This window comes from Triticum urartu, unplaced genomic scaffold, assembly GCF_003073215.2.
Source record: "Triticum urartu cultivar G1812 unplaced genomic scaffold, Tu2.1 TuUngrouped_contig_3937, whole genome shotgun sequence".
Lineage (NCBI taxonomy): Eukaryota > Viridiplantae > Streptophyta > Magnoliopsida > Poales > Poaceae > Triticum > Triticum urartu.
In genome coordinates, this window is record NW_024114489.1 from 16,403 (window position 1) to 42,962 (window position 26,560).

General features: G+C 44.8%; 1 long non-coding RNA gene across 4 annotated transcripts; it reads left to right on the plus strand.

Moving 5' to 3' along the window:
* The first annotated feature begins 15,001 nt into the window (after positions 1 to 15,001).
* Positions 15,002 to 25,983, plus strand: LOC125527454. 4 transcript variants are annotated; one of them, XR_007292121.1, is made up of 4 exons: positions 15,002 to 15,029; positions 15,528 to 15,651; positions 25,410 to 25,500; positions 25,584 to 25,983. It is a non-coding gene; the product is annotated as an uncharacterized LOC125527454 (long non-coding RNA). The 4 variants fall into 4 exon arrangements; XR_007292118.1 differs by lacking the exon at positions 15,528 to 15,651 and adding an exon at positions 25,257 to 25,316; XR_007292119.1 differs by lacking the exons at positions 25,410 to 25,500; positions 25,584 to 25,983 and adding exons at positions 22,478 to 22,540; positions 22,616 to 22,823.
* Positions 25,984 to 26,560: the final 577 nt, after the last annotated feature.

Consider the following 26,560-nt stretch of genomic DNA (forward strand, 5'->3'; position numbering starts at 1 on the left):
CCTCCCTCTCTGTTCTTCCCCTCTTCCTCTCGAGCTCATCACACATTTTGCCCAAAATTTGTCAAGATTTGAAGGTCCCCATCGATTCAAATGATCACAAAGGTTAGCAACTTTGTCCTTTCATCTCTCATTGCTAGATTAGCTCTTGCAATGCTTTATATGGTATTTAATTTGTGGGTTTAGTAATTTGGGAGGAATTATATGTGCTAGTATTTGATTTATATGCAATTTGAGGTCAAAAATAACACTTAGTTTGCATATGTAGGTGTGGTTTACTTAGTGCCTTCAAAATCTCCGCCGTAACCACCGTCGATCGCCCGCACCGTCCCGTCGCCGGCACCACCTTGTAGTGAGCCTCTTGTTCATGAAATTTTATATAAAAATTAATGTTTGTGTGATTTGGATATATAGTTACTCGTATAATTATCTTACCCGTACGTTGTTTGTTATACATAGTGCCATGGTTTTGATATCCGTCCCCGCCGGCCCTCGTCCTTGTTATGATTCGGATGTGGTATATATATTCTCTTTTAAAACTAGTTGCATTTCGTGTTTATGACAAATTATGCCCACATAGATATTTTTTCTAGGAGGTATGTGAACCGGAAATTCCAACCGACCCTATTGTCGAGAGGTTAAATTTAGTTGAAAGAGAAAATGAGTAATTGAAAGAAAAATTGAAAAGAATTGAGGGGGAGAAGATGGAATTGGAGTTGCATGTTGCCGATGTCGTCGATGATCACAAGATCAAGATGGAGAAAATGCGCTTGAAGATTAGAAAGATTAGAAAATATGCCATCGATAGTGAGGCTTGGTATCATTATGCTGTTGGATCAATTGTTACCTTAGTTGCGATCTTGATCGCATTTGTTGTTGCATTTAAATGCTTTAGCTAGAGAGTTATTTGTTTGTTGCATTTAAGTGTTGTATGAACTTTATGTATGAACTTGTATTAAGTTGGTGTTTTTGGTGCTGTGTATTGAAGATGAGCCGACAATGGATGTACGATGAACGATGCTCTCCCGAGTTCATTAATGGCGTGCAAACTTTTCTGCTTGCGGCTGAGGCAAACAAGCGGGCGGATGGTTTTATGCCTTGTCCATGTGTTGTCTGTAAGAATGGTCAAAATTACTCTAAGTCAAGAATCATTCATGTCCACCTGTTTAAGTCTGGTTTCGTGCCCCACTATAATGTTTGGACTAAGCACGGAGAAAGAGGGGTTATGATGGAAGACAATGAAGAAGAAGAGGACGACGACAGCTATCCTGGCCATGGGTTCCCTGAATACGATGATACAACAATGGGGGAAGAAGCTGAGCCGGTAATGCGGGAAGAAGCTGAGCCGGCAATGCGGGAAGAAGCTGAAGAAGAGGCATCAGATGAGCCCATTGATGATCTAGGTCGGGCCATTGCCGATGCAAAGAGAAACTGCGCAAGTGATTTGGAGAAGAAGAAGTTGCAGCGCATGTTAGAGGATCACAAAAAATTGTTGTACCCGAATTGCGTAGGTGACAAGAAAAAGCTGGGCACCACACTGGAATTGCTGCAATGGAAGGTAGAGAATGGTGTATCTGACAAGGGATTTGGAAAGTTGCTGGTAATGATAAAGGATATGCTTCCAAAGGACAACGAATTGCCCGAGAGTACGTACGAAGCAAAGAAGGCTGTCTGCCCTCTAGGGTTAGAGGTGCAGAAGATACATGCATGCCCTAATGATTGCATCCTCTACCGCGGTGAGCACGAGGATTTGAACGCTTGCCCGGTATACGGTGCATTGCGCTATAAGATCAGCCGCGATGACCCTGGTGATGTCGAGGGCGAGCGCCCCAGGAAGAAGATTCCTGCCAAGGTGATGTGGTATGCTCCTATAATACCATGGTTGAAACATTTGTTCCAAAATAAAGAGCATGCCAAGGCGATGCGATGGCACAGAGAAGACCGTAAGAAAGACGGAAAGTTGAGAGTACCCGCTGACGGGTCGCAGTGGAGAAAAATCGAAAGAAAGTACGGGAAGGAGTTTGCAGATGACGCAAGGAGCGTATGGTTTGGTCTAAGCGCAGATGGCATTAATCCTTTTGGGGAGCAGAGCAGCAACCATAGCACCTGGCCTGTGACTCTATGTTTGTATAACCTTCCTCCTTGGTTGTGCATGAAGCGGAAGTTCATTATGATGCCAGTGCTCATCCAAGGCCCTAAGCAACCCGGCAACGACATTGATGTGTACCTAAGGCCATTAGTTAAAGAAATCTTACAACTGTGGAATGGAACAGGTGTACGTGCGTGGGATGAGCACATGGGGGAAGAATTTGACCTAAAGGCGTTGCTGTTCGTGACCATCAGTGATTGACCTGCTCTCAGTAACCTTTCAGGACAGACAAACAAGGGATGCCGCACATGCACGCACTGTTTGGACGATACCGACAGTATATATTTGGCTAATTGTAAGAAGAATATGTACCTGGGACATCGTCAATTTCTTCCGAGCAGGCATCCTGTAAGAAATAAAGGCAAGCATTTCAAAGGTGAGGCGGATCACCGGACGAAGCCTCGCCACCGTACTGGTGCTGATGTACATGATATGGTCAAGGATTTGAAGGTGGTCTTTGGAAAGGGTCCTGGTGGACAACCTGTTCCGAATGACGCTGACGGACGCGCACCCATGTGGAAGAAGAAATCTATATTTTGGGACCTGCCCTATTGGAAAGACCTAGAGGTCCGCTCCGCAATCGACGTGATGCACGTGACGAAGAATCTTTGTGTGACCCTGCTTGGCTTCTTGAGCATGTATGGGAAGACAAAAGATACACCTGAGGCACGGGAGGACCAGCAACGTATGCACGGAAAAGACGGCATACATCAGGGTCATGCAAGCTATGCTCTTACCAAAGAAGAGAAGGAAATCTTCTTTGAATGCCTGCTCAGTATTAAGGTACCGTCTGGCTTCTCGTTGAATATAAAGGGAATAATAAACATGGCAGAGAAAAAGTTCCCGAACCTAAAGTCTCATGACTGCCACGTGATTATGATGCAACTGCTTCCGGTTGCATTGAGGGGGCTTCTACCGGAAAACGTTCGATTAGCCATTGTGAAGCTATGTGCATTTCTCAATGCAATCTCTCAGAAGGTAATCGATCCAGAAATCATACCAAGGTTAGAGAATGATTTGGTGCAATGTCTTGTCAGTTTCGAGTTGGTGTTCCCACCATCCTTCTTCAACATCATGATGCACGTCCTAGTTCACCTATGCGAAGAGATTAACGTTTTGGGTCCTGTATTTCTACACAATATGTTCCGCTTTGAGCGGTTCATGGGAGTCTTAAAGAAATATGTTCATAACCGTGCTAGGCCAGAAGGAAGCATCTCCAAGGGCCATGAAAATGAGGAGGTCATTGAGTTTTGTATTGATTTTATTCCTGACCTTAAGCCGATTGGTGTTCCTGAATCGCGGCATAAGGGAAGACTGGATGGAAAAGGCATGCTAGGAGGGGAAAAATAATATGTATGGACGGACATTCTCTCACTGAAGCACACTACACAGTTCTACAGAATTCCGCCTTGGTGGCTCCGTATATGGATGAACACAAGAATTTGCTACGCTCCAAACACCCGGAGCGGTCTGATGACTGGATTACACGTGAACAAACCAGGAGTTTCGCCAGCTGGTTGCAGACACGTACCATGCATGACACCTCTATTGAAGATGACCTGTACTTGCTGTCCCAGTTACCATCTTCGAATATAATGACTTTCAAAGGGTACGAGATAAATGGTAATACATTTTACACGATCGCCCAAGATAAGAAGAGCACCAACCAAAACAGTGGTGTCCGCTTTGATGTAGAAACCAAGACGGGAAAGGAAACATATTATGGTTATATACAGGACATATGGGAACTTTACTATCGACGTGGTTTGAAGGTCCCTTTGTTTCGGTGCAAATGGGTCAATATGACACGAGACGGGGTAACGGAAGACCCGCAGTACGGAATGACAACAGTGGATCTCAACAATCTTGCGTATGCAGACGAACCATTCGTCCTAGCCAATGATGTGGCACAGGTTTTCTATGTGAAGGACATGTCTACCAAGCCAAGAAAAAGAAAAGATAAAGAAGCGAATGCATCGTACGATGAGCCAAAGCGGCACATAGTTCTTTCTGGGAAGAGAAACATCGTGGGAGTGGATGACAAGACAGACATGTCAGAAGATTATGAAAAGTTTGATGAAATTGCTCCATTCACAGTGAATATTGATCCGAGCATCCCGTTAAATGATGAAGATTTTCCATGGTTACGGCGCAAAGGGACACACGTGAAGAAAAAGTTTCACACCCAAAGATCTGGGATGTGATCAGCTTCACTATCATCACTTTCTTCTGTGTTTCACACCCAAGAGGGAATCTCTGTAATAGTTAGGGTAGTTATGTGTTTTGGCATTTGAAACGCGAAGAAATTTTATGTGCAAACAAATTCTTTCATGCCTTTACTGATTTTTAAAGTTAAGTTATTCACAAACTAGTGATTCACACTAATTTCAAATAATTCAAAATTTAAACTATTCAAATTTGTAAACTACGGGCACTAACAGAAAGTTTGTAATTTTTTGTACCTAAAGCAAAAATATTCACAAAGAAACTCTAAATACACAAAAAAACAACTCAAAAATAAATAAAGCAAAAAAAATAAAAAAGCCCGCCTATTGAGCCAGAGCGGCCTGCATACGACTAGAAACCCAACCTGTTGTTGGGCCAGGATGCAAGCCCGCAAAGGCCCAGTAGGCCCATAGGGCAGCACAGAACATGTAGGCCCAGTAGGCCTGCTTTGGAGAGGAGCTCGAGAGAGCTACCGCACGGGGGGTTATAAACCAGTGCGGACGCCCCTCGGCTAGCGAGGTGGGACTAAACTTGCCGCACCGCACCTGCGCCAGCGCACCCCCTTTAGTACCGGGTCGTGGCACCAACCGGTACTAAAGGGGGGCCTTTAGTAGCGGTTGGAGCCACCAACCGGTAATAAAGGGGGTGCGCTTCCCGCCGCTTGGCCTGGTCAAAACAGGCCTTTAGTACCGGTTGGTGGCTCCAACCGGTACTAAAGGACCATCCTATATAAGAAAACACTTCAAAAATTTCAGTTTCTCATCTACTTCTTCTCCTCTGCCCCGTCGCCCGCCGCCCCCGTCTCCATATCCCTCGTCGCCGCCCCGTCCCTGTCGTCGCCGCCCCGTCGTCCCCGTCCCCGTCGTCACCGCCGCCCCGTCCCGGCCCGTCCCGCGTCGTCCCTGTCCCCGTCGTCACCGCCCCGTCCCCGTCGTCACCGCCCCGTCCCCGTCGTCGCCGTCCCGGCCCGTACGTCCCCGTCCCCGTCGTCGCCGCCCCGGCCCGTACGTCCCCGTCCCCGTCGTCGCCGCCCCGTCCCTGTCCCCGTCGTCGCCATCCCCGTCGTCGCCGCGCCCGTCGCCGTCCCCGTCGCCGCCCCCCCGTCGTCGCCCCCCCGTCGCCTCTCGCCTCGCCGGTGAGCACACACACACATACATTTTTTTAGTTTTTTAGTTATAGAAATAGTTATAAAAATGTTAGAAATTTTTCTTTTTTTAGTTATAGAAATAGTTAGTTATATAGCATTGTTAGAAATGTTAGAATTGTTAGAAATTTATCTGTTTTTTAGTTATAGAAATAGTTACAAAAAAGTTAGAATTGTTAGAAATTTTTCTGTTTTTTAGTTATAGAAATAGTTATAAAAAAGTTAGAAATTTTTCTTTTTTTTAGTTATAGAAATATTAGAAATGTTATACAAATGTTACTTATATATATAGAAATGTTATAATTTTTTTCTGTTTTTTAGTTATATAAATATTAGAAATGTTATAGAAATGTTATAGAAATGTTAGTTATATAGCATTGTTAGAAATGTTATAGAAATGTTAGTTATATAGAAATGTTAGAAATTTTAGTTATCAAAATCCAATCATTAAAAAAATGTTACTTTTTGCGGGCATATAGCTAGTATTTGTTCTGGACGATGCCTGGCCCGCATCCTTGCCGTCGACCCGTCCGCGACGACGTCCGGCTGACCCATGTCCGGGACTGGGCTCCGCCGGGCTGCACTGGGAGGTGCTGCCTGGAGGGGCGCGCCGCTTGATGAGGAACCCAGCCCCGGGTCCCGTCGCCGACCCTGATCTTGTTTGGTGGCGTTCGCGTGGGCCAGTTTTGGTGCGGAGGGAGCCGGCCCCGCCGGAGGTGGTACGTCGCCGTATTAGGGAGGAGGACGAGCACGTCCATCGCTACATGGTTGCGTTAGAGGGCGGCAGGTTCTCCAATACCTGGCAGTTTCTTCAGGGATCTCACTTCAGCTATGATCCTGTGAGGGTTCCTTCTCTTTGGGTGTCCACCGCCCGCGCCGCAGGAACCGCGAGTGTCCTAGATTCTTCTGTAGTATTCGATCTTTATTAGCTACCTAGCCAGTGATGTATTCAATATATAATATTCGAGACGATGTATTCGAGATTATATATTATTCGAGACGATGTATTCGAGATTATGTCTATTATTTGAGACGATGTATTCGAGATTATATCTATTATTCGAGACGATGTAATTTGAATACTAAATTGTTTTATATTTCTTTTGGATTAGTTAAATAAAAGCTATGGCGGACAATACCGGCAGAGAGGGAGAACAGGCCCTGTTCGATATGATACGCCATCCTCACAGGCCAGATGATGATCAGAATGAAGAAGATTATGACGACTCCGAATTTCTAAACAACACCGGGGAGGGTGATATGATATTCGATCGCGACGACCGAATTGATGAAGTCATGAACTATGATTATGATGATGACGAAGAAAATGTTGATCTCGAAACATCAAAGACCGGCGAGGTATATATATTTATATAAGCAGGCATCTGGTGATCAGCACAAGTTTTAAATGACTTAAAGATATATTAACGAATCGATCTTTCTTCTTTCAGCCATCCGGATCGAGCAAATCTTCAGGCAACAGGACGAAACGAGGCCCGAACAAAAAGTTGAAGGAGGGCGTAAAGTACAATATCGAAGCCATCAGACCTAATGGCGAACCATTAGCGCCTAAGAAGATTGCGAACAAGTTCGTTCGTCAGTGCGGAGTTCTTGTGAAGGACCAACTCCCGATCTCCCTTCAAGAATGGAGAGAGCCAGCAAAGCCACGTCCAAATCTTACTTTTGTCGACGACAGACAAAAAAGTCTGCTTTGGGATTCTCTCATGGAACATTTCACCCTACCAGATCATTTCACAGAAGCAGATGTGGAGAAAGTCAAGGACGCTGCTCTTAGGAAGATGGCGGTTGCATTCAACAACCACAAGAATCGTGTATGGGACAAGTACGTCAAGGGAGGAAGGAAGACTCCAGTATTCGAGGGAGCACTAGAGAAGCAAAGTGCTCATTGGGACGATTTCGTGAAATTCAAGGATTCGGAATTAGCTAAGAGAACGGTCGAGAATAAACAAGAAGAATGCCGAAAAAAGGATAAGTTCCATAAGCTGGGGCCAGGTGGCTACGCGGTGGCAATGCCTAAGTGGGATAAGTCTGAGAAAGAGATGGAGGATGCAGGTGTCACTCCGGTTACTAGGAGCTGGCCCCCCAGGTGCAGGACTTGGTTCTATGCGCATGGGGGGGAGTTGGACCCGAAGACAGGCAAAGTTTCGACGAAGGCATGTCTGAACGGAGCCGACGATAATGGAGTTGGATCATCTTTCGAAGGCCACCGACACCGCGTCAGCCGACTCCTCGTCGAAGTCCGCCACCGAGTCAGCAGACTCCCGCTCCTACAAGTCCACCAACGCGTCAGGCCACTCCTCGTCGAAGTCCGCCACCGAGTCAGCAGACTCCCGCTCCTGCAAGTCCACCAACGCGTCAGGCCACTCCTCCTCCTCCAAGTCCGGCAAAGTGTCAAGCCACTCATCCTCCAAGTCCGACACAGCGTCAGACGTCCACTCCTCCTCCAAGTCCGGCACAACTTCAGGACACTCCTCCTCCAAGTCCGGCACAGCTTCAGGCCACTCCTCCTCATCCAACTCAGCCCCGTTAGCCGTCTCCGCCGCCTCAGCAATCGTAGAAGAGACACCCCGCAGCTATGGTGCGTAGCGGTACGAGTCGAGGTAGTACAGGAAGTACAGGCGGAGGCAAGCGAAATAAATATGGTCCAAGCCTCACTACTCCTCTTCCTCAGAGGGCTTACGACAGGACCGAGGAGTAAACCAATGCCATAGTGCGGGCAGAAGTGGACGCCCATTTTGAACCGAAACCGCCACCGCCGCCAAGGGAGAAAGTGCCTGCGAAAAAGATTGACCACTTCATTCGTATGGCTCAACCACCAGCTCCCAAGCCTGTTGACACAGACTATGAGCGCCACATCAGGAAGTTAAATCGAGCACGTCTACAGAAGGAGGCGAGCTCGAGCTCGAGCAAACAACAAGCAGCTGTCAAAAAATGCGGGAAAACCGTTCCCCAGCTGGGAGAACAGGCGGCGCAATCGATCCCCTCGCTTGTTGTGCCAACAACACGTGACAGTACGCGCGCCCAATATTATTGTGGGCAAACAGTTTACGTTCCCGAGGTGGGCAATGTGGTAATAACCGAGGAGCATATAACGCAGGCTGAAATTCTCAACATCACTGTTGGACAACTCCTCGAGATCGAGCCCATGCATGTGCTTACAGAGGAGGAAATAAAACGGAAATATGTCCGGGGCGAACCTTTGGTCAAGCCAGACGAGGTCAAGAAGCTCCCAACGAGAATGTATGAATTGCATCAATGGTACATGGACATTACCAAGAGTTCCAATCGAGAGTCCCTCATGGTGGAAGTCAAGAAGGATCATTACTACCATCAGAAAGCTGTGGCCGTTGAGTATAATGAACTGTTTCAATTATACAATCAAGACGCACTCGACAAATCTATCGTCAGTTGCTATTGTCTGTAAGTGATTTTTTTCTGTAATTTAAGTCTCAAGCTAGCTGTAGTGATCCTTTTGATCAATCATTACCTGTAATTATCCTCACTATATTCTTTTCTGTGGTATTATGCAGGATGAAGATGTATGAAATGAAAAAAGGTGGACGCTATGGCATTGGGTTCATTGACCCAAACACCGTTAATGAATACACATGGAAAATAGATCCATATCATGAAAAGCATGTAGAGGACAGCATGCTAGAGTTCTTGAAGCGCCTCAAATACAATGAAGATATACTACTTCCTTACAACTTCCAGTGAGTCACACTTTCTTGTACTACAAATTCTCTGTTTTTGCCTACTAGCTAGCTACATATTTTTGCTTACATATGCCCGCTTAATTAAGACATGCAAACGTGTGTGCATGCAGATTTCACTGGATCTTGTGTATCATTAAAGTTGACGCCGGAACAGTTGAAATACTGGACTCACTACTCAAAGCAAATACTGACTATAACATCTTGTTTGGGATAGTCAACAGGTAATTTTAATCATTATTAACAATATATCTCAGCCTATTTAGTTCGTCATTTCATGATATGAACTATTTAATAACCCCTTTATTCATTTTCTTTGTCGGCGGGCAGGGCTTGGGCAAGGTTCATCAGCGTCACTAAAGGCGAATGGAAACAAAAGCTGAAATGGTTTCGACCCAAGGTAAGTAATTAAGTAGTACTAGCTAGCTAGCTAGCTGCCATCTCTTTAATTATCATGCTTGATTAATTATTATCTGATCAAATTCCATTCTCGTAAAGGCCCTAAAGCAGGCGCAGGGGACTGATCTGTGTGCATACTGTGTTTGCGAGAACATTCGCATGATGGCGTCCGAAAAGAGCAGATCTCAAAGACAGGAATGGGTACGTTTGTCAGAACACTATTCACAATTTTTACACCATTATCGATATCTAGTCACACAACTAGTAAACATGCATATTGATCTCCTTCTTAACAATTCACAGAGGTGCGGGACAAGCTCCTAGAAACAGAGCGCGTACAAGCACTTCAAGAGGAAATAGCGGGATTTTTGCTCGACCAGGTCATAGATCCGAAGGGAGAATACCATTACCCGCTACCGCCCCCATGAACCACTTCCAATTGTCATCGTGCTCCGAAGGCACCAATTAGGCTAATGCCACTGGCTCCGAAGGCAACATGTAGGAGAAATTGTATATAGCTATACATGTGTGTATGTGTGAATTAATATGGTGGTTTGTGAGACATTTGATGATATATATATGATTGGTTTTACTAGAAATTATATATATATATATATATATATATATATATATGCATAACGTGTACAGTGTGTAGTATCGTAAAATACCAGCAAACGAAAAAGAATTAAATGAAAAACACAAAATTAAATGAAAAAGAAATCATAAAACCAAAAAACCCCAAACCTTGTAGTACCGGTTGGTGTTACCAACCGGTACTAAAGGGCTCCCGGCCCCCGGAGCTGGCTCGTGCCACGTGGTTGCCCTTTAGCACCGGTTCGTGCTGAACCGGTACTAAGGAGGGGGGGGGGCGCCTTTAGTACCCACACTTCAGTGCCGGTTATGGAACCGGCACTAAAGGGCCTTACAAACCGGTACTATTGCTCAGTTCTGCACTAGTGCCGGACTACTTTGCTTGCGTTGTGTGAGGTCACTCTCAAAGAGTTAGAACTTGTCAGTGTCATAACACAAATTTTCCAAACCTCCTGTCTATTTTCCATGGGATACAGGGACTTTGCTGCAGTCCTGACAAGGACGCTGCTGGAAAAATTCTACTAAGCTGCCTCCACCACCATATCTGAAAGTACATGAAATTTCCAATAGTACGAGTCAGCTATTGTTTAACGTCAATTATCGTGAGGATAAATTTTCCTGAGTATATCACTCGTGATATAACACCCAGCACAAATACGGTCAGTGAATTTTGCTTTACCGTATTTAGAAAACCGTCACTTAGTCCCGTGTGTTCCGGCCAACTCTCTCCTTGTCTTTTTAGCGTTTGACACATGGGGCTGTGTAAAGCGTGCCAAGTGTTTCACACGTATCTTTCACACATTCACACGTCTCTGTGAAGTGTTTCATTCCTAAAAAACACTCACGAAACTTATCGAACTGAACCCTCAATCCTAGTCATACAAGGCAGATTGGTCTTTGCAAAATATGTATGGCTATGGATGAATATCTGGAGCACGCACTGCTAAAGTGTTCACATCCAAAACGTTTGTGGGACCAGCCACAGCAGCAGGTGCGGCTTCCATATGCCTAGGCTACATCCATCAATATGGGCCAGGGGCACTGTGTGATCGTTCATCATGTGGCCAATTTGGCACCTAAGAAATAGATTGACGCAGGAGGGGGAAGGCTTCGACCCGGCAACCTCTATCCGTCTTATTAGGGAGGCCATCACACTCGTGGATATTACTGGACCTCATGCTCTAGTGATGCCCGGCCATGGTTGGTGGCATCCTCGAGACCCAGATTATGCCAAGATTAACACCCACACTGCTATCAAGCGAGAAGATGGGAGAGGAGGGGCTGGGCGTGTTGCTCGATCATCCAGTTCATTTCTGGGGGAGTGGAGTAAGCTATACCCAGGAGTAACTGATCCTCTCATCGCGGAGCCGATGGGTCATCTTCGCCAAGCTTAGGGGATTTACAAATGTCATTCCATAGACGGATTACCTAGAGTTGGTGAACCTCTGGACAACTCGCCATGACTCTCGTTCAGTCGTGGCACCAATTTTTACAGAAATTGGAGAGCTTGCTAGCAGTTTCGATTATTTTGTTATTCAACATCTATTAAGATATTTTGCAAAAAAACATCTATTAAGATCAATTAACAGCCTGGCTCATATATGTGCCAAGCTTTCTAGCACGATTGACGTGACTGAAAGCTGGTTGGACAAAACTCCTAGCTTCCTGACCAGCAGCATGTTGGCTAACTGTTGGGCAAATGTCGGTAACCTACTAGAAGCTAGACAGTAAAAAGATGACGAAAAAAAACAAATCAGTGGTAGCGCTACTTTATTTTCACTGATACACCTGATCGCTAGCTTTTCCTTCAAAAGAAATTCTGATCGTTAGCTTCGAGTGACACAATTTGGATCGCTAGCTTTACTAGTAGAATGCCCGTGCGTTGCCACGGGCTTCTGAAATATTTTTCTAAAGTTATGTAAAGATATTTCACAGGTAGAGACCATATGTAGAGACAATGTAACATGGTCACAAGTGCATAATAATTGAAGTTCACTTCACTTGTAATGTAAAGTGATCACAAAATGGAAAATTAGCAATAAGTACAAACATAGTCTGTCGGCATGATAAAAAAACGAGTGAATTAGGCAATATGACGAAGGAAAGATCTATAACAACATTGGAAAAAAATACCTTGCGCGGTAACATTTAAATTGGCATCCTTTTTTGATTTTTTATGAGATAACACCGCTTCCACATCATTATGTTGTAAAAAATTCAATGAAGCCCCATTTTAGTGACGTCACTTCGGAACCCTTGTCGATGGATTCTTTTTGTGCATCTCCAAATTCCATATCTATGTCTCCTATATTCTGAAAAAAACACATAAAGAATACACCTTTTGTATTATCGTGTATAACATACATACAAAGATTAGTATATGCACCTCTTCTCGTAGTGTTTCAGTTAGGTCAGTCATCGTTACATCAGTGTGTATGTCAGAACCCATCACTTTTTATCTCCGATGAAAGAAACATATATAATATATATAATAAAAATAAAAGTGAAACTAACACAACTATTTTATTTTGTAAAATAGAAAACCCGTTTTTCATATTATAAAAAAAGATGTTGCATTTATCTCGGAGAAAACAACCAACTATAATGTTCATATATAAATAAGCAGTCATCTGAAATTTCTTGAATCATTTTAGTTTATTTATATAGGCTAAGGAAAATTGTCCGACGAAAGATAAAAGCATGCAAGCAATCCAACACAAACCAAGTATATTCGGTTTCTTCTCTCAAAATTGTGTTTTTTGTGTGATACTTTGAATATATCTAATAAGTATAAAAATATATTTTTTGTATGCTCCATGTTTAATTAATATATGTATACACTTTAATACATATGTCTTTGTATGCCCAAATCAGCTACCAACACGGCCCAACCAGCACCCAATCTACCCCCTAAAAAATCAAAAAAAAAACAGCACCCAACCTCTCCTTCCCCGCACGACCCAAGCCCAACCAGCACCTATCTACTACCTCCCCTGATCCCCTCACTCTCTCCACTCCCAGACTCCCAGTCCACTCACGATGGCAGATCTCGGCGAGTCACCCACCCCACCGCCTCCGCTCTCGCCCCCACAGCCGGCGACCTCGTCTCGCACCGCCACCCCATCTCATCCCCTCCCCAACTCCCCTCCACTCATCCGACGGCGGCTAGAGACGCACACAACCGGCGACCAACATCACACAAAGGTCGCCACCGCCGGCGGTGGAAGGACAGTCTTCTCCCGCCGCTAGCCGCAGCCTCCGCCTCGCCCTGATCCTTGGCCTCCTCGACCGTCGCTCGCTCTCCTGGGAAGCACCTCGCCGCCTCCCTGCCCATGCCGTCTTCGCCGACTGCCCTGCTCGCGCCGACCTCGCGAATCTCGCGGCCGCGCTTGGCAGTGCTCGACTTGTCCTCGCCGCCGCCAGCGGCGACGGGTCCTTCCCGTGCCTCTACCGCCTCGTGGCCGAGTCCTCCTCTCCCCAAATCGACACCCGCCCCTTTGTCGAGCCTGCCGTGCCAGCGACATGAGCAGGATGGTGGCCGTCGAGGCTTCGGATGCGGTCGACGCAGATGAGAACAGTTCATAGAGCCGTACCAGGTATAGCTACTCTTCCTCTTCAATCAATAGCAGGCAATTCTGTGTGTGGAGGTTGCAGCTCACACGGGTTTGTGGAGGTGTTGGCTCCAGTATTTACCAGGGATGTTTGTAGATGTGTTGGCATATGAACCAATACATAAATTGATTGATTGATTGCTTAGCACAATGCTGATTAGACTAAATAATTAGTTGATCGAATTATTTGCATCTGACATGTTGCACACATATATCAGGCAGAACAAGTTGTTCCACGCATGGGGTCTGATTTAAATATTTTCGGAGATGCATAATATGCCAAACATTCTAAAGGTGCCTCGTCCATGGGCGCATGATAGTGGAAAAACATCTATAAATTGTGCAGGATCCTATAGAGCAAATGGGCATCATCGACGTGCAGTACACGCTCTCTTAGGCAGATAAGTAACCTCAGACAACTTATTTTGTGAAGACCGGTGGTTCATGGTCTGAAAGTTTTGTTTTTCTCTCTAAATTTTGTACTTAGATAATCCCTTAAATGCTTTTTACTGCTTGATCACATAATACATGTCTGTGCAAGAAAGGAGTTGTTAACTGAAACAATAATGTTAATTTTTGTTGTTAGCTGAAACAATAATGTTAATTTTTGTTAACTACAAACTGTCTTGGACATTGGTTTTTTCAAATTAACTCCGTGTTGAACTGGTTCTTCTTGTTGTGTGCTGCAGCCCAGCAATCTGTTCATGCCAAATGATTGAGTCCTGGTGAGGTTCATTGCTGGACATGTTTTTTTTATTTTTCTTTTTTTTTCCATTCCTTGTTTTTTTTCTTTTTTTTCATCCCTGTTCTCAGGGCTGGAAACACACTAGACCAAACTTCTTTACATCACCGCTACTAATGATCACGCTGAAAAACAACAAAAAAGAACCAAAAAAGAAAAAAAAAACAAAATAATACTTGTTGATCTCGACCGATATTTACTAACTAAATCTCAGTCATACTCAAAGAGTCATTCCAAGTGCAGATTCTGAACACCGGGCATGCCATTAGGTGTTTCAATATAATGTTGTTCTATGGGACATGGAAGATAGTACGATTACTTAACCGTGTTGAACTGGTTCTTCTTGTACTGTGATCTCGCAGCCCAGCAATCTGTTCATGCCAAACTGATTGAGTCCTTGGTTTATTGCTGGACATGCATGGTCTCCGCAGGCAAGGTATTCGAAAAGGAAATTGTATTGATGTGATTAGCAAGTGTATTTAACAATGCATATATGTACGCGAGTTATGTGTAGTGCTGAATCTGATGTGGCTGAACTATCTTCAATTTATGAAGACCTATTTTCCTTTTTAGCATTTTGTACGAACAATATACTTATAATCAGTGTGGAGTTTATTGTAATTTTAGTTGTTCTCTCATAAGTAGAGGCATGCTTTACTGCATTTATGAACACTATCAATTGCCTACCATACAACTAGATACGTTTGTGCAGTACTGTTTTGTGTTTTTTTGGGATTTGTCCTCTAGCTACATTTATCACAGCTTCTCCTTATCATTAAAAGATGAATCTAAAGATATGACTCCCTTAGAGTAGTTAATGATAATTATTTCCTCCCCCTCCCTCTTGTCGGAAAAATCTGTACGTTCTGTGTCGACTACAGTTATCAAGAAGGAAAAACACCCCATTTTCACTTAATTTGGTTACTCTATTCAGGAACACATAAAAGTAATTCAGCGTGTTATCAGAAACTCATGAGCATGAAAGAGAAATTTGGATCATGTTCGAACATGGGTAGAGAGCAGATCGAGGAGAACTTGAAGATTAAAGGCAATGAAAGGTATGTGCCTATAACCATCATATTTTTATGTTGAATATTCGCTAGCTGGTATGTGCTGATTTCGGACGAAGTAAAGCCTGACATCATTGGTCAGTGAGGTATAACGAAAATAATCATTCTGGTGAAAGTACATGCAAGATAATAAAGAACTTCTCCTTCTTAGGAGCATGCATAGTTTGAATTAATCTTTCAAACTGATTAGGAAGTAGAGATAGTATATACTTTATATCTCAGGGAATGCAAGAGAAGTACTTGCGCGGCAACGAAGGAAGACTTGCTAATTACAGGGCAAAGTACTCTATAGTGGTATTTCCAGATTAAAAGTTTAGCGGTGCTAATTTCGGTATCTACATAGAACAAAGCCTATAATAGAAAAGCGTCAATGGATTTAAGATGCGGGAGGATTCTGGATAGTTGGCCTCACCGGAAATAGAGGCGCTCGGTTGTGCTCGACGCGGATACGATAGTAAGATATCAAATAAATCACAATTTTATATTCATTTACTTATTATCATGGGATTCGATGCCACATTATAATTAACGTATCTGCATGTATATTTTTAACATCGAATTACAGATTGGTCGTCAAGTGGCTCAGGCTGTAGGGTGTAGGCATCGACGTACAAAGATCACGACAATAAGTAAACATACAGTCTGCATTGGGGCCGCATCATAAATATATTTCTCTAATGTAGAACACTTAGTGGAGTCTAGTTTTACAAGAACGAAGTGACCAAGGCAGTGTGCAATATTTGTGCAGAAAAACATAGCGAAGAGGTTTAGATGTAGTAGATCATTGATTACAAAACAACAAAAGAATAATATACATAAGCAAACCATCAAAACGAAAAATAATGTCACATACAACAAAATTTGGCAACTTGCAAAGTCACAAATCCGAGGCAATATTATTAATACTTGCCTTGTACTATAAACATAATAAAGTTCAATTGCAAACATCGAAAGATAGAGATATGTACAAAGACACCAAAAAGCACCAAATTACATGTAGCATAAGAGTAAATCCTCTCATATATTTAAGAGCGGACTTCAGCCTGTAAGGACTTCCTTATAGATGATGTTCTTCATCGAGGTCTGTAAGGACAAGGCGGGTCTTTTTCGCTTCTTAGATTTACCGCTTTGCTTCTTGGCATTCTCCTTCTCCTTCTCCTTCTCAATGAGGATCTTTATATTTCTCTTTGCGGTGGCTCGAGACAATGCGACATAGAGTTGACCATGAGAGAACACCGGATTAGGTAGGTACACGCCAACAATCGGAATCGTCTGGCCTTGAGCCTTGTTAATCGTCATAGCAAAGCTAAGCCTTACAAGAAATTGCTTCCTCTTGAACTTGAATGGAAACATGTCGTTGTCAGATGGGCATAGGGGTATTCGAGGAAGGAATACCCTCCTACCTACGTGTTGTCCGATCACGATTTCTGCATCGATGGCGTTCCTCTCGAAACCTCGCACCACAAGCCTCGTCCCGTTACACAGACCATTAGCCGGATCAATGTTCCTCAGAAGTATGACAGGGCAGTTGAGCTTCAGTTTGAGTGCATGCGGAGGCAGACCGTTAGGAGTCAATCCATTTAGGAACTCAGGAGCGTAGTAGCCATACGGGTCGTCTTCTGCACTGTCAAAGCTATGGTAGATTACTTCTTCTCCCCGAAAACGCTCTACCATGCGTATGTTTATCTTGTCGACATTGTCGTTCGTGGTGGAGAGGATTGCGCGTGAAGTCATGTAATTCGGATCGGACTGGTTGTCATCTAGTCTCGGAAACACATGGTCAATCAGCTTCTCCAGGTCGTCACCCTCGCCTGTAGATGGCACACAAATATCTTCAGGGAGTCGTATGTTTCCTTGATCGTCAACTTCCTCGGTACCATTGCCTACCCTTAGCAAGTAATCGGCAAACCAGGTGTCATTATGAGCCCTCATGTTGGTGACGAGCCTTAGCTGGCGCATACCCTTCCAGAGGTGTCAACTTCGGAGGGTTGCATCGATTATCTGACCTCGGGACCCCCTCCTGACGACGGGAAGCACCTGCCTGAAGTCCCCGCCAAACACAACAGTTTTTCCTCCAAAGGGTCGGTCTCGTCTTCCCATGATGTCGCGCATGCTGTTGTCCAGTGCCTCGACCGCCTGTCGCTTAGTCATGGTGGCCTCGCCCCATAGTATCAATGAGGCCATCCTCAGTAGCTTGGCGGTACCACTCTGCTTTGTGAAGGTGCATGAGGCGCCATCGTCGCAGCTCAATGGGATCTTGAACCTCGAGTGGGCAGTCCTGCCTCCAGGCATGATAGAAGCGGCGACGCCTGACGTCGCGGTAGCGATAGCGATGTTTCCCTCGCTTCGAACCTTGGCGAGCAGTGCCCTGTACAGGAAGGTCTTCCCTGTACCTCCCGGGCCATCAACAAAGAACACACCCCCATCACCGCGTTCAACAGAAGCTAGTATCTCGTCGTATGCAGCCCTCTGCTCTGAGTTTAGCAACGAAGCCAATTTAGTGTTGTTGATGTCAAAATCGATGTTGGATTCCTCGATCACTTCTCTGGCCTCGCCCTCGGTTGGGTCGAAAGCATCGTCAATGCATGGAAGAGCGAAATCAGCTATGTCTTTGCCCATGGATTGCAACATACCCCTAATGTCAAGCAACACCATCTGTTCCACCCTAATCGGGCACGTGTGTGATCGCCGATAGTCATCAGACATAGGCTCGAAGTGCCTATCCCATAAACCACGCACGTCGCCTGGCTCACAGTGCACCAAAATTGTTGCGAAGAGCCTCCTGAGCGAACATGGCATCGCCCACTGCTCTGACTCGGTAAGACAGTCGTCGAGCGTGTTATCTGCCTCGATGAGTCCCAACCTTTCGGCAGCCTCTCTAAAGCTCCCGCATAGCCTACCGGCGACGGTGAGCAGGTCCTCATAGGATGTCTTGCCAGCAACATGGTTTAGCAGCACACGCAGATAGTATCGCTCCCCCTCGGCAGGATTGGCAGACACAATTCGACCTATCTGATAACGCTCCACCCGCTCTTTCCAATACTTCTTACCCTTCTGCCATGTGAACCTTCCAGGAAAATCCTTGTACAATATATTCCTAGCCCACGAGTGGTTTTGGTTAGCTTTGAAATACTCTGTCAACATGGATTTGGAAGCATTCTCAGAGGCGACTACGTCGGTCAAGTGAGCTTGCTCATTGAATGCCACCCTGTGCATATTCGGGAGATGAAGAGGCAACTGTAGGACAGGCGGGTCATTAGCACACAAGGGGAAGCCAAATATCCTCCACATCGCCTCTGGAGGAGTAACCCACCTCGCATCTATGTATCTTTTGATCTCATCAATGTTACCATCGGCGTCGGGCTGGTCGATACTGAAAGAAGCCCTATCATGGCCCTTGTATATGTACTTGTAAAGGTATTTGACGGCCTTTATGCTGGAGCAAACCTCAACGTTGATGTGGCAATTGAACATCCGCAGAAGGTAAGGGTTATACGGCACAACCCATCTGTTGTCCAACATTTTACCCCGGGCCTTAGCCTGCCGACCATTATCTCGACGACGATAAACTGGGTATGAGTCCTTGCCCTGTGCCGTGTTTTCATTGAACGGCCGCGGGTATCTGCACTTGCACTCATTCTGTTGCATGCACACATTTTTGGGGTTGAGAGCACCGCATGGTCCGTGCATCATATGTTTCACCACCAAGGCGTGGAGTTCAGGATACTTCTGCTTGTCTGGGAGCTCGGCAGAAATGAGTCGGTCGTACTGCTCCGGAACGACAAGCTTATAGGCAGAATCCATGATCAACAAAAAGTGTGCGTGGGGGAGGCCCCTCTTCTGGAACTCGACTACGTATACATGTGCGACAACAACACCCAAGATATTCTTCTTGAACAACATCTCTTTCATAGCCTCTAGCTTGCCATGGAACACACGAGCCACAAGATCAGGTCGGTCTTGCGCTGTCCGACCAGGAAACAACTCATTCGTTATCTCTTCCCAGTTAGGGTTGCAGGTCATGGTCAAGAAGATGTCAGGCTTCCCGTAGGTATGGACAATTGCCATGGCATCCATATGCCTCCGCTTCATGTCGCGGTCGCCACCTGGGTACGTTCTAGGGAGCACTATCCTTACTCCAACAGCGCTTGCCCGGGTCTCCCCGGATGTAATTACATCAACAACTCCTTTATACAGGTCGGCACGGATCTTTTTCTGGTTCTTCCTGTACCATTTCAACCTACAACTCTCAATCTTGATGTACATGTCCACCCCCCATTGCTGGAGCAATCGTGCTCCACAGAGTATGGGATTGAATATCCCAGGCCGTGTCTAGAGCATGTAACAGTAGTAGTCTCTCACTGAGACGCATAACCTGCTATTCCCCTCTGCACATGGATGAGTAACGCGGACATTAGGATTCATATGAGAAGTATACAATTCATCTAAACGACAGAATACGCATAAGGCTTACCTGCATCCTCATCATCATCATCACGTCTACCTCTTGGTTGTTGCACAACCGGCCAAGGGACATCACGTTTAGGAAGTTTCGGGTGCCAACCGAGCTCCCCCCTTGGGTAGAAGAGTGGGTAAGAGAGCGGGTCATACGAGCCAGCCGTCACATGTATACTGTGCCTCTGGTTGTCATTCCCGCAAAGTGTAATCCTACGATCGAACCTCTTCGCTAGGTCAGTGCCCTCCACCCAAATTGCAGCGACCTCAGATGGCAGAGGTCTATTATACTTCCGTTGGTCTAGTCTCTGGTTAGTGTTGAGGTCTATCCTGTAATCGTCGAGGTTGTCTCTGTGCGCACCCAAACTCCTAAACTGCTGGGAGTACGGGTTTTCCCTGAGTATGTCCACTAACTTCTTGACGACATCCGGGTCTAATTGCTCGGTGGCAGCCTTGCGATGGGTTAGGCCTGGGTCGTCGTCGTAGAAGTACAACTGTAGATGATCTGGACGTGACGTTGGCCCGAAGGAATGAACGTTGTGGTAGATGGTGCCGTGAGCCCGGAACGTGTACACCCCAGACTTCATGTTTGTGTAGCTTTCATCAAGGCTGACGCCGAGGGTTGTGAAGGAGAAGTGGCCGTTGAAGAACCGTATGTTCTCCCGAAAATGCCTTGAGTCCGCATGCATGCTAGACCAAAGCCTCATTAGCTCTGGGATGGGCTCCGGTTGCTTCAGTTGGATCTGCCCACTGCGACAGCAGAATCCCGGGGCCTCGGACACAAACTTCTTGGCCTTGCAGTGATCGCAATTTGCGGCGTGCTTCAGGATGTGTGTGTGGTCTGGGAGGTTTGAGTAGACATAGTCCAATGGATCATGGTCGACATAGGTATTGTGACTTGAGTCTTCCAATTCGTCGTGCTCCATGTCATCAGCATCTGAGCCTACAAACAATGTTTAAAATTAGTGTGATATTCCCTACGGGTGGATGTTGCTCAAGTGGGTGTACATACCTTCACCAGCAAACAGGTAATACTCATCGTTAAAGAGGCTGTCAGGGTTGACATTATCATTCATGAGACGACTAAGGTAAGCGTCCATGTCGTCTGCTCAGGTGCGAAACCAATAAATGAGGGTTCAGTCTCAAGGGACGCAAGGAGAGTAAGGATGGGAGTGTTACCTTCACTTCTGATCGTGTACTCCGGTGTGCTAGATGAGGTCGAGGCACCGTGTGCTTCCAATACGGTAGGTTGTCCACTTGAGCTCATTTCCGGTATGGAGATGGACCTGACGGTTGGGGTCTTCACCCTACCTGCAAACCTTTCATTACGCCGATCTAGTAGAGCATTCCTCTCACCACGTGGTACCTTCGGTGATGTTTTTTGCTTGCCAATTTTCTCCTGACGCTTCTTCGCCGCCATACTTCCCTTGCAAGCTCGCTCTCTTGTCCTACGCCGAGCTCTAGACTCATGACCCTGCTCGTCCGCTCCATTATCCGCTATTGTTACCGGATCACTGGTTAGCTGGTCGACACTTTTCAGGTGATCATCGATTTTGACTGGGTCGTCATCTACAGCCCCGTCACCGAAGGTTCTACTTAGGTAGGCACCTGCAACATTTTTGAGTTGTCATAAACAACTGTTGAATGTTTACAAAATAAAAGCTGGTTCATGATGCGATAAGTACCATCGGTTTCGGTGTTTCGAATGTATGCGGGGCTCTTGGTGACAGTAGGAGCACGATCAATTTGTTCACCATGGGATTGTTGCCCAGGATCCAACATGAGGATATTATCGTCTAGCGTACTGGTACAGTAGGCGGCTGCACCGATACGGAGCAAGTAAATATTTGTTTAATGCATACGAACATAAGATGTGGAGTACACAGGCGAGGAATACCGTAAGATTTGAAGGTGTGACCGCATGTGCTCGCCGTAGCTGAGGTTGCTAAATCAGGACGAGGCATCGCGATGGATTCAGCACACGGGGTGTTTCGGATAGCTTTCTCCCGCTGTCGGTGCTGAGCACTAATCTCCCCTTTCTGCTCTGGTGTTAAGCTATCTCGATGTTTCTGATCCGTTTCCCGTCTTTGCGTGTTTACTTGTTCCTTCTTCATCTCGTAAGCGGCTCGCCTCTTTGCGTTTATAATATCTAATGTGTTTGTGTCCTTTGGTGTCTTCATCTCATAAGCTGCTCGTCTTTGTGTGTTCAACTTATCCTTTTGTTCTTGGTACCCTTCCTCTTCTATTTTCTTTTTATAAGTTGCTCGTCTCCGTGCGTTTATGACATCATCTTTTTCCATTGATAATGTCCCTTTACGTTGTCCCTCACAGCCCCTTATAGCTGGACCTGTTGTTGTAGGTCTATACACATTAGCATCTGAACCAGAACAATCAAGTTCAAAGCTCTCATGGTTGACTGGAGGTACAACAGTAATATTCCCTCCGTCCCAAAATAAGTGAATCAACTTTGTACTTATTTCTGTTTCGATGTTTGTAGAAAATCAAAGGAGGTGTGAGTTCGGAAGTAATACCTGGACTACCTATGGGGAGTTCTATGGTTGACATAGAGGGGATTGTTGCTTCATGTATAATTAGGCCGCTCAATGGTTGTGGGTCAGCTGCAATGGCTTGCGAAAGGAATTGTTCAAATTAGTAAAAATTCAATATGAAAGGCATTTAAAGATTGTCTCAGAGTTATACCTAGACTCCCTTTGGGTAGTTCAATGGTTGAGGGCGATGGGGTTGGTGCTTCGCGAATAAACAGTCCGCTTGATGGTTGTGGGTCAGATCGGTTGTCTTGCGAAAGGGACTTTGCTAATTAGTAAGAAACATAATTGAAGGTGAATTACTAAAAACAATACACATATTCCATATACCTGGACCCTCTTTGGGGAGTATATTAACATTGGTGTCTTCACCAAGAGTGAGTCGGAGGCCATTTGTCGCATCCATCTGTCGCTGTCGGTCTTCCTGCTGTTTCTTCTTCTGATAAGATTCTCGTCTCTTTGTGTTCAACTTATCCTTTTGTTCTTGGTACCCTTGCTCTTCTTTTTTCTTCTTATAAGTTGCTCTTCTCCGTGCGTTAATGACATCCCTTTCTTCCTTTGATAAGGTCCCTTTACGTTGGCCAGCACGGCCCCTCGTAGCTCCAACTGTTGTTGTAGGTATACACACATTAGCATCCGATTTTGAAGAGTAATAGTATTTCTGGATAAAATCATGCACCACCAGGGTTGCAATATATTAATTATATACCAAACCAGATTACTCGCAACAATCCCCTTTGATGGATTAAATTTACCGCTTCATTATATTTAGAAATCTGAAGGAGGTGTGAGTTCGGAAGCTATACCTGGACTACCTTTGTGGTGTTCTATGGTTGACGCAGAGGGGATTGGTGCTTCATGTATAATCAGGCTGCTCGATGGTCGTGGGTCAGATGCAACGGCTTGCAAAAGGGATTGTTCAAATTAGTAATCACCAATATCAGAGGCATTTAAATATTGTTAATGAGTTATACCTGGACTCCATTTCGGGAGTTCTATGGTCGAGGGAGACAGGACATCTGCTTCACGAATAAACAAGCTGCTCGATGGTTGTGGGCCAGCTGCAATGGCTTGCGAAAGGGATTGTTCAGATTAGTAATTTAACAATCACCAAATACCAATAAATTATCAATTCAATATACCTGGACCCTCTTTGGGGAGTCTATCAACATTGGTGATATCACCAGGAGGTTGTCGGAGCCCAGTTGTCGCCTCCATTTGTCGCTGTCGGTGTTGCTTAGCAATATTCACCCTTTCCCAACGAGAACCAAACGGGGTCAAGTCGTTTGAGGACATCACTATCAGAGACAATTGTCATTGGCAAAGCAGATCAATAAGTACCGTATACTATATTTAACGCACTTTAATCTACATTGAACAGAAGTAAAGTAAGTTCTTGGCATGTTTGGTACAATAATGCTTCTCTTCAGTTTTTGTGCCCAATAACCAGCATTGTCATCTAATGCATTGCTTGCTACAGGTTCCGTAAAATGGCAGCGGGTAGAGTTCTTGTTCTACACAAAGGAAGTTAACTAACCTTCTTGTATTATCTTTATATCTGCATGATTTTGGTAGATTGAGTTGTGCAATGGATTAACTACTTTGGTTCAAGTTTTCTTCTTCCTAGGCTGGTCCAGATTAAGAAAAGCAAAAAAAAATAAAAAACATAGGAGAGTAGAAGAAACCACACAGAAAAGCATAGAGTCAGGGGGCAGCATCATCTCGTCCTCCATTAGTAGTAATTTTTCTCGGACACAAATCTTATTTCTCATACGCCATTGACAAGACAAACTTGCTTGGAGTTTTGGCTCCAGGGAGCATATACTCCCTGGTGAACAGTAAATAGAAAACAAAATCCTGAAGATGGATCTTGTTTTGTAAACACAATAAATTTTCAAAATCCTGAAGTTTTTCCTGTAGACTTTCATGTTAGTGTAACAAGCGTGCTTGCCAATTATTTCGGTCTACTCCTTGCTCTTGCTTTGGTGTCATCACTCTACTTCTCTCCATACAGTTTCACCCTGACATGAAAAGCTAGTTCTTATTATCCATGTCATTTGTTTTTGTATGCATTGGTAACACTCATATGTATATATGTGCTCCTCAAATATTTGGATTTTGAACCACCAGACCATTCAAATAAATGCATGGACTCTTACCTAGATATAAATAAATGGCAGGGATAGTTGCATCAGTACATGCTTGAGGAACACTATGTTTGACCACGAAGATAGGTTTGTGCCAAGTACTGATTTGTGATTTGTGACAAGTACTGATTTGTCACAAGTATATATACAAACTGAAGATAGTTCCATCAGTATATATAAAAACTGAAGATAGTCAACTAAGTGCATATAAGTGCATACTGGATTCCATATCAATTATGTACCACAGTTATTTTAACAAGCTCTTGATAATTAAAAAAAAGGAACACTATGGAGCATGTACTCCCTCTTTTCCAAATTACTCGCCGCGGAAATTGATGTATCTAGAACTAAAATACATCTAGATACATCCATACATGCGACAAGTAATTCGGAACGGAGGGAGTATATAGCAAATTATCCTCTCTGAGCCATGTTCTTGGTACAGGTTACTTCGGTAGAACGTCAGATAAATTATAGCCGGGGTTAGGATACCTCTCGAGAAGCAGTAAGTTTTCGAAAGGGTTGAATGTATACATATGTCAAGCCTTGCTATGCATTGGTTGTATACTTAAAGCAGTTGAGTACTTACTTTGAACAGGTATATGCCTCGCTAGCACACAAGAACAGTCAGTTCCATGTATGAATCGGACGAACAGTTGGGGCTATGCCACACCACCAATCGAACAGTTGTATAGTTAACCCAGTCTCTTCCCGCATTAGTTTAACCAGAAGTGAACTGTGTACAGGTTACTAACCTGTGTCTCGCTCGCAGCCGCGCCAGGACCCTTGTCTCGCTCGCAGCCGCGCCGGCACCCGTGGATCGCTGGAAGCCAGGCCGGCACCCGTGTCTAGCTGGCAGCCGCGCCCGACACCGGGGGCAAAGTTTGAAGAAACAGGCCTCGCACACCTGATCCGACGGCAAACTTTAAAGAAACAGTTCAAATCCACATGATCCGAACGCAAACCTGGAAGCGTGGAGAATCAGGCCTTGCTCGCCCCGCTCGGAAGATAGGATTTGGAAATTGTTTGTTGTATATGGAAAGAGCAAAAATATTAGATTAAACTGTTGTTTATGGAAGCTTCTCGTGACGGAATTTTCCGATATGGTTCCATATGATTTGATTTGATTGGTGTCGTAAATTGAAGGGAAGGACGGAAGGTTTGTTGTTTTATATGGAAAGGGGATGGAACGTTTGGCTTGGTTCTTGTGATGCATGAAAGAAAACCGATCTTGGTTTTCGATGGGAAGAAAAAAATCGGTGGGGGGAGGGATCGCCTGGTGGGGAGATCGATGGGACGGTGGGAACGAAGCGAACGAACGACTTACGTACTGAGACATTAGGATTAGAGATATAAATTCTGATCGTTAGCTTGGTTTTTTTAGCACTAATCGCTAGCTTTGTGCTAGTAGGTAGCAGTGGCGGAGCCAGGAATTTGCTGCTGGGTATTCTTTTAATTTTTTTTATGCCAAAGCAACACAATAGAACAATAAATGTACAACAAGATGATAATATTAATGACTCAATGACCATACATCGATAATAGTAGCAAAATATCATTGTGGCAATATCTCTAACAATTAAGAAAAATTACAAATAGCAAAGGAAATTACAATATAACTTTACGATCCCCTTTCTGGAAGTTCTGGAAGAGATTGATGACATCCTCATCTTTCACTTGCCCGAAGAATTCTCTCTCAACGAATGTAACCAAGCAATTGTTCAAATATTCATCACCCATTTTGTTTTT